The sequence below is a fragment of the Arvicola amphibius genome, chromosome 6, assembly GCF_903992535.2.
Source record: "Arvicola amphibius chromosome 6, mArvAmp1.2, whole genome shotgun sequence".
Taxonomy (NCBI): domain Eukaryota; kingdom Metazoa; phylum Chordata; class Mammalia; order Rodentia; family Cricetidae; genus Arvicola; species Arvicola amphibius.
In genome coordinates this window covers 8,997,230-9,007,728 of record NC_052052.2, presented here as the reverse complement: position 1 = coordinate 9,007,728, position 10,499 = coordinate 8,997,230, and positions in this window count along the sequence as shown.

The window sequence follows — 10,499 nt, the reverse complement described above, 5'->3', positions numbered from 1 at the left end:
TCAACAGGTTAATCAGGACCAAGAAAATAAGGGTTACCTCAGCCGGCCCTCTGCTCTTGAACCTACGTCTTCATAACAAATGTCCTTTCTGAACCACTTTTGCTTTCATTACAACTCAAAAATGTAGCTATATGAACTTTCAACTTTGTTGTACTAAGAATGCATTCAAAATTCATGCAATTATCTCATGTCTGTTGTTGGTCATTGTTTTCAGGTTTGAGTGTAAAACATCAGGGGGCAAAACTCGACCTGCCCCTTAGAATTCCTGAAGGCAACTGAGTAGCAAAATCTGTAACTACTTCATTTTTACATTTATTGCACTTATTTTGGGGGGGCATACCATGTGTGTGTGTGGTGTGTGTGTGTGTGTGTGTGTGTGTGTGTGAATACAAGCACTTCAAGCTGATTTTAACCTGCAATTGTGGCAGAGAGGTAAAGAAGATATTTCTTTCCATGTGTGCCATTCTCTTTTGAAAAATGTTTTTTTAAAGGTTGTTATCTTGGCCAAGTTAGTACTAAAGAAAACAGTAGTCATTTCAAATTTTCTTAGATTTACTTTATATATATGAATGTTTTGCTTGTATATATGTATGCATGCCACATGCATGCTTGATGCCTGCTGAGGTCAAATGAGTGCATCAGATCTTCTAGAACTGAAATTACAGATTGTTGTGAACATCAACATGATTGTAAGTCACGGAATCCAGGTCCTCTGTACCAAAAGTGGTATTACTGGGTCTTGAGGAAGGTTGTTTCCTACTTTTCTGAGAAATCGCCACACTGATATCCAAAGGGGTTGTACCAGCTTGCAATCCCAGCAGCAATGCAGAAGTGTTCCCCTTTCCCCATATCTTCTCCAGCAGAAGTTGTCTTCAGTGGTTTGATCTTGGCCATTCTTACAGGTGTAAGATGGAATCTCAGAGTTGATACAGAGATTGATGGGAAGATGAGGAAGAGAGTTTTGCGCTCTCTTTCAGAAGAGACGACATTACTCAATAGTGTGTAAACAGTGGAATACAGGTTATTGCCTTCCACTCCCTCACAAGGAGTCATCTTCAAAGGACCACTCCTTGTCAACCTGGCACTCTAATAGATCTCCTTACACCATAACATTGTATGTTGGAGAGAGTGAGCCACTCAGCCCAAAATAATCACACAGAAACTGTATTATTTTAATCACTGCTTGGTCCATTAACTCTAGCTTCTTAATGGCTCATCTTAACATATTAATTTAACCCATTTCTATTAATCTGTGTATTGCCATGAGACTGTGGCTTACCAGCTCAAGTTCCCAGTGTCTGTCTCTGGTGGCTCCATGGCTTCTCTCTGACTCTGCTCTATTTCTCCCAGCATTCAACCTAGCTTTCCTTGACTACCTAAGTTCTGCCTCGCTTATTCATTAATGGTAATTACAACACACAGAGGGGACTCCCACATCACCAACAGGCTCGTGCCCATCTCATGATGAAAAATGCATTCACTCTATCACCAAGAGTCTACTTAGACTCAACACTTAAAACAAGTTCAGTGGCCTCTGATATTCAAGACTTATCTGTGAACCCTTGTAAAATTAAAAAATAAAACAAGTGTTGACTCCCAAGATACAGTAGCAAAGAGTAAACCATCAACATGTTTATTGCAGAAGGAAAGAATGGGAGTACAGAAAGGATGGGTGGAATCAAATCAAGCTCCAAACCCAGGAAGTAAAATACTAAAGTCTGTATTTTCAAGTCTAGGAACCTGGTAGTATAATAGGAGCACTGAGGAACTTGGGCAGTTTCTCTCTTATGACCTTGCCAGCTGCAGACCACACATGATCTGTCTTGGGATGTTCCCACCCATTGCCTGTGCCTTTCTTTGGCGAACCCATCCCATGTTCCTGGCATCTCCAACCTCCCGGAATCTCTGTTGCATCTTCAGCTTCACTTAGAACTTTCCACCTCAACATGTCAGAAGTTTCCTACTTGGGATCTCATCCTGCCACACTCCCATAGACCCTGCCGTAGACTCCCAGGGTTTCCTTTGAAATCTGGGTGTAAACATTCTGGACCCATTATCATTTGTACTTGGTGTCCTTGCAAAACTCACATTCACTGAGTAACAGTGATAAACAGTGTGGTAGATGCTATACTCAACCCTGTTATCAATGGAAAGAATCAGAAAGAGTGGGTATTCTCTTTGAATTTTGGTGTTTATATGTTAAAGTTATTCTTAGAAATTTTGCACATGTATGCAATGCATGCTGTGTTGGCTAGATTTTTGTCCACTGACAGGAACCAGAGTCATTTGGGAAAGGGAATCTCACTTGAAAATGCCTCCATCCATTTGGCCTGTAGACAAGTCTGTAGGGCATTTTCTTGGTTAATGATTGGCATGATAGGGCCCAGATTATTTCAGGGAGTGACACCATGGGCAGGTGCTCCTGGATTGCATAAGAAAATAAGCTTTCTGGTAAACAATTCCACCATGGCCTTTGTTTCAGTTGCTGTTTCCAGGTTCCTTCTTGCCTTGAGTTCCTTGAGTACCTGCCCTAATTTTCCTCAATGATGGACTGTTAGCCTTATGATGAACTAAACCCTTTCCTGCTAAAGTTGCTTTTTGTCTTGATTGGGAGTATCAATAATTTCATATATTTATGTTGACTAGAAAATAAACACTGGCTGCATGGGGTATTTTGGTCAGTGGAGTGGTATTTCTGAAATCCTAGGAGACAGGTCCATTAGCATTCACAAAATGAAGCATAGTGCTAATTATAGACCCTGCTAACGTAGCTCTGATTTCACCCCTTATTGCTCCAGTTGTGAGCACACAGAGGCACTGGGCAGTACTTTGTCCAGACTAGCTCAACCCATTTTACAAGCATCTCTGGTGGTAGTGTTTCTACACCAGGGTTGTTAAAATATTACCAAGTAATAACAGAGTTGAGGGAAGCTTGCTAGATGGGTGTGTATACCTATAGCATTGTTGGGAGACACATAGACCTATTCTGTTGTGGAGCACTCCACAACTAATTGTGTAGAGGACCTCTTTATGAGAAAGAGTGTTCTTAGATAAGAGTGACTATTATAGATGGATATGATATATTCATAAGTGGCTTGTGACAGAGAGAAGATAACATTGCCTCACTTATAAGCTATAAAATACCCATAGCTGTTTTTCCTACCAGGTGAAGGTAAGCAGCCTTCATCCTGGTGGTGGTTCTATGAGAAGGTGGTCATTAAATGTAAGCCAGTTTGAAGTGCACTCATGGATCCATTCAACCAAAATTTCAACAATATTCATTCACAAGTTAACCCTTTTATGCAAATACTCACTGTTCCCTCTATCTGCTTATTCATGTATGCATGCATTAGAAAAAAACAATATTGAGCTGGACACAGAGAATCCATAGACACCACAGGTCTTCCCTGAGCTCTTGGAGTCCCCATCATTAATGAGGACAGACATAAAGTAAACAAGAAACACAGAGTAGAGCCATGAAAGTCATAAGTGCACCCAAGACATTTAGCAAGAAAAATACTGTGTATGGAGATAGGAGTCTCAGATCTTATCTGAGAGTGACAGGCGGAATCTTTCACAAGATGTTGGAGAAGGCCACTCTGGAAGAACCATGAGAGACAAAAGTGGAACAAGAGAACAATCCATCCAAGCCAGGGACAAGATATCTTTTGAGCCCAAGCAACCAACGAGAAAACTGAGGGAGGAGTATGAGGCAAATGAATAGAGTCAGGGGCTGTGGCAAAACAAGTACAGGAGGAAACATAGGTCTCTGGGTCCACACGGTCATTGGGAGGCACAAAAGAGGGACAAGTGTGGTAAATCATAATTTTAAATTCTCTCTCTCTCTCTCTCTCTCTCTCTCTCTCTCTCTCTCTCTTCCCACAAAGCATATAGGATTGTGGTCTCCCTCTTGAACCGTCTGAGTGCCAAGGTTATGAATATAAGCCATCATACTCAGCCTTTAATACTTAATTTTTAATATTCTCCTCTTCCCATTTTAAACTCCCACCATCTCTTCAATCAGTTCTGCTTTCTCTTTATTTTCACATATTTAACCCCCATAAATCCCTGTCTTTTTTTGCACTAGTTTATTGTTTGTTGTTTGCTTGCTTGCTTTAGTTCATTGGTTCCTTGGTATGGATTTGTCCTTACTTTGCCTATAGTACAATCTGTCCTGATTCCTTCATTCTTCTTTCTTGTTGCCCAGTTCTGTTTGCTTCTCCCTCTCTTGTTTTCTCTCTATTTTTCCAATACTACTTGCTAGTGCTACCCCTCTTATTATCTTCTAATTTATGAACTTACTAACTTATTAGCTTTTAGTGCATACAATATTATTTTTAAGTTATCAGAGTTATGGCTTTTATTGTGATGTTGCTTTATCGTCATAGTGGGTTTATTCCACAGCTATGGTTGGCTCTACAATTAACCCTTATCTCTCTGAGCCATGAAGGAGATTGGGCATGTTGCCCTACATACACTATGTAAGAGGTCAAGTAAACTGTACTTCATGTACTCTGGAGAGAAACTATAACTCAACCCTGCCACAACCTGGTTTACCCTCACCTTATGAACCCTTCAATGGAAAGAATACAAGAGATTAAAGCTTTCAACTAGCAACATGCAAGGATGCAGAAATTCCAACCCAGAAACAATCTCTTTTTTTCAAAATGGAACAGATTTTTTTTCAAAAGTTAATAACTCTCATAATGACCAAAAATGGCATTGATATAGATGAGATTCCAGGAAAATATTCTAAAAATGATCAGCAAAACCAAAAAAGGAAAGAAGCACCTTAAAGAATTCTAAGTTAATATTCCACAGAGACATTTGCACATGCATGCTGATTGTTCCACTACCTGCAAGAGTTAGGAAATAGAACCTTCCTAGCTATCCATCGGCAGATGAACGGGTAAAGCAAATAAGGTACATCTGCACAATGGGGTTTTCTTTAGCCCTACATGAAAGTGGAACCACAACGTCTGCATTTCACACATGTAGATAACTAAATATGACCGCATATACTTCCATTTCCTCCTTCCATGCCCTCCTCACACTTCCCTCATCTAAATTTATGTATTTGCTGTTGTTATTGTTTCCATTGTTGTTCTGATAACCCAAATAGTGGTGCAAATATTTACATAGACAGGGGGCCCTCACCTGGAGAATGGGAAACCTACTACTGGCTACACCCTTAAAGAAGAATTATTCTTTCTGATAAGCAGCTATTAAACTGCCAATAACTTCTTATGAACCTGAAGATCTTCCACCCCATCTATGTTGGAACTTTTGACCGGCTTAATATTTTGTAGGTTTCATGTGGGCAACCCGAACTGGCATGAGTTCACAAGCACAGTGGTTGTGCTATGTGCAGAAGACTGCATCTCACAGCTCCCATCTCCACCTTCCAGCTCTTCATTCTTTATTATCTATTTCTTTAGACAATCTTTTCTCATTTTACATACTAATCCCATTTCCGTCTCCCTCCCCTCCTCCCACTCTCCTACCTTCCACCCACCCCATATCCCATCCACTCCTCAGAGAGGGTGAGGCTTCCTATGGCTAGTCAACAAACTCTGGCAAATAATTTTGAGGCAGGACTAAGCACCCCCCCCCATTATGTCTGCGCTGAGCAGGTTATTTGTCCAAAGAGAATGGGCTCCCCAAAGCCAGTTCAAGCACTAGGGATAAATCCTGGTCCCACACTGCCACTGGCCCCACACTGCCACTGGCCCCACAGACTGCCCCAGCCACACCCATATTCAGAGGGCCTAGTTTGGGCCTATGCAGGTTCCCCCTCTATCAGTCTGGATGGAGTCCGTGAGCTCCCATTAGCTCAGGTCAGCTGTTTCTGTGGGTTTCCCTATCATGGTCTTGGCCCCTTTGCTCCTTTCTCTTTTTGACTGGAGTCTGGGACTTCAACCCACTGCTAATTTTGGATCTCTTCATCTGCTCCCATCAGTTGCTGGAAGAAGATTCTATAATGACTATTAAGGTAGTCATCACTCTGATTACAGGGCAAGGCCAGTTCACGCATTCTCTCCACAATTACTTAGGGTCTTAGCTGGGGTCATCCTTGTGGATTTCTGAGTGTTTGCCTACTGCCAGGTTTCTTGTTAGCCCAGTAATGGCTCCCTCAATCAAGATATTTCTTTTCTTGCTCTCCCTCTCTGTCCTTCCCCCATCCCAGACATCCTGTTTTCTCATGTTTGCTGGTTTGGTGACACACACTGGTAGGATTTGCTGAAGGAGGCTGAGGCAAGAGGATCATGAATCCTGTTCTCTCATGTTCTTTCTCCCTTCCCTTCTCCCCTCCCCCTCTCCTTCTACCATTTCCTCTCCCCACCACACTTTCAATTTTCTCAGGAGTTCTTGTCTGTTTCCCTTCCCAGGGGTATCCATATAAGTCTCTCTAAGGGTTCTCCTTGTTACCTAGCTTCTCTGGGGTCATAGATTATAGGCTGGTTATCCTTTGCTTTACGTCTGATATCTATTTATGAGTGAGTACATACCATGTATGTCTTTCTGGGTCTGGGTTACCTCGCTCAGGATGTTTTTTTTCTAGTTCCATCCATTTGCTTGCAAATTTCAAAATGACATTTTTTAACCACTTGAGTAGTACTTCATTGTACAAGTGTACCACATTTTCTTTATCCGTTCTTTAGTTGAGGGACATCTAGGTTATTTCCAGGTTCTGGCTATTACAAATAATGCTGCTACAAGCATAGTCCTTGTGGTATGGGTCTGCATCCTTTGGTATATTCCCAAGAGTGATATTGCTGGGTTTTGAGGTAGATTGATTCCCAATTTTCTGAGAAACCACCATACTGATTTCCAAATGGCTTACAAGTTTTCCTTCCCACCAGCAATGAAGGAGTGTTCCCCTTACTGTGCATCCTCTCCAGCATAGGTTATGGTCAGTGTTTCTGATCTTAGCCATTCTGAGTGATGTAAGGTGGTATCTCAAAGTCATTTTGATTAGCATTTCCCTGATGGCTAAGGATGTTGCAACTCTTCATTCTTTATGCCTCTTTTTCCAAGTTGTACTTGTGAGTCTTGACAGAGAGCAGGGTAAATTCAGAGGTTAAAGTGCCAACAGATGCAGAGATCCACAGCTAAGCACTGGACCAAATTCCTGCAGTCCAGTCAGAGAGGGAGGAGCGATATTATGAGCAAAGGCCAAGACCATGATGGGGATATCCATAGAAACAGCTGACTCAAGCTAGAGGGGGCTCAGTGACCCTGGACTGGCAGCTGGGGAACCAGCATAAGACTGAACTAGGCCATCTGAATGTGGTTGACAGTTGTGTGGCATGAGCAGTTGTGGGGTCACTAGCAGTGGAACCAGTATTTATTCCTAGTGCATTATCTGGCTCTTTGGAGCTCATTCCCTACAGAGGAATACATTGCTCTGCCTAGAAACAGAGGGGAGGTCCCTAGTCCTGCCTCAAGTAATGTAACAGACTTTGTTGACTTCCCATGGGAAGCCTCACCCTCTCTAAGGAGTGAATGGGGGTGGGGTAGGGAGAAAGTGGAAAGAGTCAGAGGACAGGACGAAGAGGGAACTGGGATTGTTATGTAAAATAAGATTGTTTTTTCTTTAAAAAGTAATCTTGAAACACACAATTTGGCCAGGGAAAGAGTTGTCTTTATTGTGAACCAAGAAAGTGTTGACAATCAGCTGTTCTTTTGAAAGATTTGAGCATTATTATAGAGAAGCCATACACTGCCTTGGGACAATGGAAAATGTCTCTTGATAGCAAGCTATCTCCCATCAAAGAATCCAGAGTATAGGAATACGAATGTATTTTCAAGATGATCATTGAAAAAAACAAATGAACATGTGCTCTACTTGGGAAAAAGTCTCTTAATGAAGTGTTGTTTGTAGTGTGGAACTGTGGGCTGCATTCCTGCCCGGCTCCTAGTTGCCTGGCTAGCTTTACCCAAAATAACAACACACAAATTGTATTCACTTAAACACTGCCTGGCCCATTAGCTTCAGCCTCTTACTCACATCTTGATTAACCCGTATCTAATAATCTGTGTAGCACCACGAAGTGGTACCTTACTGGGAAGATTCTAGCGTAAAGTCCATCTTGGGCCGGAGCTTCATCACATCTATCTCCCTGAGGAGAGGCACGGCAGTCTGACTAACTTCCCAGCATTCTGTTCTGTCTACTCCACCCACCTAAGGGCCGGCCAATCAAATGAGCCAGGCAGTTTTTTTTTTATTAACCAATGAAATCAACTCAAACAGAAGACCCTCCCACATCAGTTGTTGATGATGCAGCTGTGCAGTTATTTGGAAACAATTGCAGCCACGATGCCAGAGAGCCTGCTTCATAAGCTGGCAGCAGGACTCCATGCTGGCAGCATTAACATGCTGATGCCAGTATTGCAATCATGCAGAAGGTAAAAGCTCTGGGGTCATAAAGGCCCCATTTGTAGCCAAGTGGAAGATGAAGGCCTGTGCCATCTGTTCATAGAAAAGTGAAAGACTGTGAGGTCAGAATATAACATGGTCGGCATCTCTGCGGAATGCTCCCAAGTGGACTCTGTGTGATGCTTTGTGAGTTAAGTCCACGTTACAGTGGAGACCTTGGAATACTAGAAGTATTAGGAAAATTGGACATCTGCCACAGAAAATGGCAAACACAATGTAACCACCCCCAAGAGAGACCACTGTAAATGACAAGACTATACAAGCATGGTATCCCAAGCCCATTGGAACTCATATAAAGACATAATATACACCTAAGAAACCAGGAATGGGAACTACGATAACGGCTCATGCTTGCTACACAGCATGAGTTCAATCCCTAGCAACCATGTAAAAATCCAGGGACAGCATCACGCACCTGTAATTCCAGCACTGAGAAGGCAGAAGATCCTGAGAGCATGCTGGCCAGGCAATTTAGACACATAAGTGAGGTCTAGCCTCAAAAGTTAAGGTGGAGAACAACCAAGTAAGACATATGAGCTTGACCTTTGTCCTACACTCACCTACACACACACACACACACACACACACACACACACAAAGAGAGAGAGAGACAGAGAGACAGAGAGACAGAGAGACAGAGAGAGAGTTTTTCTTCTTGCTTTGGTTCAATATTTCCTTGATATCTTCTATTCTAACATTTTTAAGTGGGCTTGTTTACTCTGTGTCACTGTCTGTTGTAACTACATAACTTCCTTTGATTTTACAGGGTCTCACATCCAAAATATTGCCTTGAATCTCAATAGAGACAAATTTTTTAGTTTTGACCAATGATGAGCTTGTTAGGACTCTGGGAACTTTTAAAGCTGAACTGAAAGTATTTTTCATTCTTTGATGGATAGGAACCTTTGAGAACGATGTGCTTTGGTTTAGATGTGGAATATCCCCCACATATTGATGACTTGGGGGCTTGTTCCCATATTGTGACCCTATTTTAAAGACTGTGTAGAACTTAGGAGGCTGAGGTCAGGTCACTAAGAGAAGGGCTTTGAAGATGAAACCCTCCTCTGGTTCTGCCTGCTTTCTCTATTTCTTGGCCTACCATGACATGAGCCATCTCCACAACATGCTCCTATCCACTGAGAACTCCACCATGCCTCCCTCACCATGATGTTCTGAAATCCATCCAAAACCATGAAGCCAAATAAGTATTTCCTTATCTCGGTTGTTGGGTCAGTATTCTGTCATAGGAATGCAAAAGGAACCAATAGCAAGGACTTATACTTCATTGTTTCCATGAATTCCCCACACCCTGAGGACAAGGCACCATCCTTAGGGCTTTATCATTTTGAGTCACTTAACCCTGAGGCTGCAAAGTAGTACTGTGGCCATGCTCATTTACCGACATGGAAGGGGATACCCAAGACGTCAAACATCTCACCCAGGTCACATAAACAATGGGTGGGAACACAGGGCATGAGGTGTCCTCCAGCTGAATCCCATGTCCAGATGGCACATGCCTTATGATATCTTGTACACCTCATTGGATTTGGAGATCATTCTACCTCATGAACAGAGTGCACTTCTGTCCTCAGCATTTCCCCCTATGGCCATCATTATCATTCTAGTCCTCTAAACTGTGTTCAACTAAGTGAATTTTGACAAGTTTGTTTGTTTTTTGAAACTTTAAATCTTACAATGTACTTCCTGTTTACTTAGGTAATATCATATCCTTCTGGAGTCTTTGATGGAGTTGAAAATTTTATAGTTATAGTTTTCCTTAGTAATGATAAAAGATAAAGTAGATATAAATATTGTAAGTATAATTCTTATTTGATACCTGTTTTGTTATATGTGATTTCACTATGTTAAATTTAAAGCTTTCCTTTTTTATTTAATCAGAAAAGGGGAAATGGTGTGGGAGGTCCTTCTGTTTATACATTGCTTTTATTGATTAATGAATAAAGAAACTACCTTGACCTATTTATAGAGAAGAATTTAGGTAGGTGGGGAAAACTGGACTGAATTCTGGGAGAGGGAAGGTAGAGAGAGAGTCAGACAT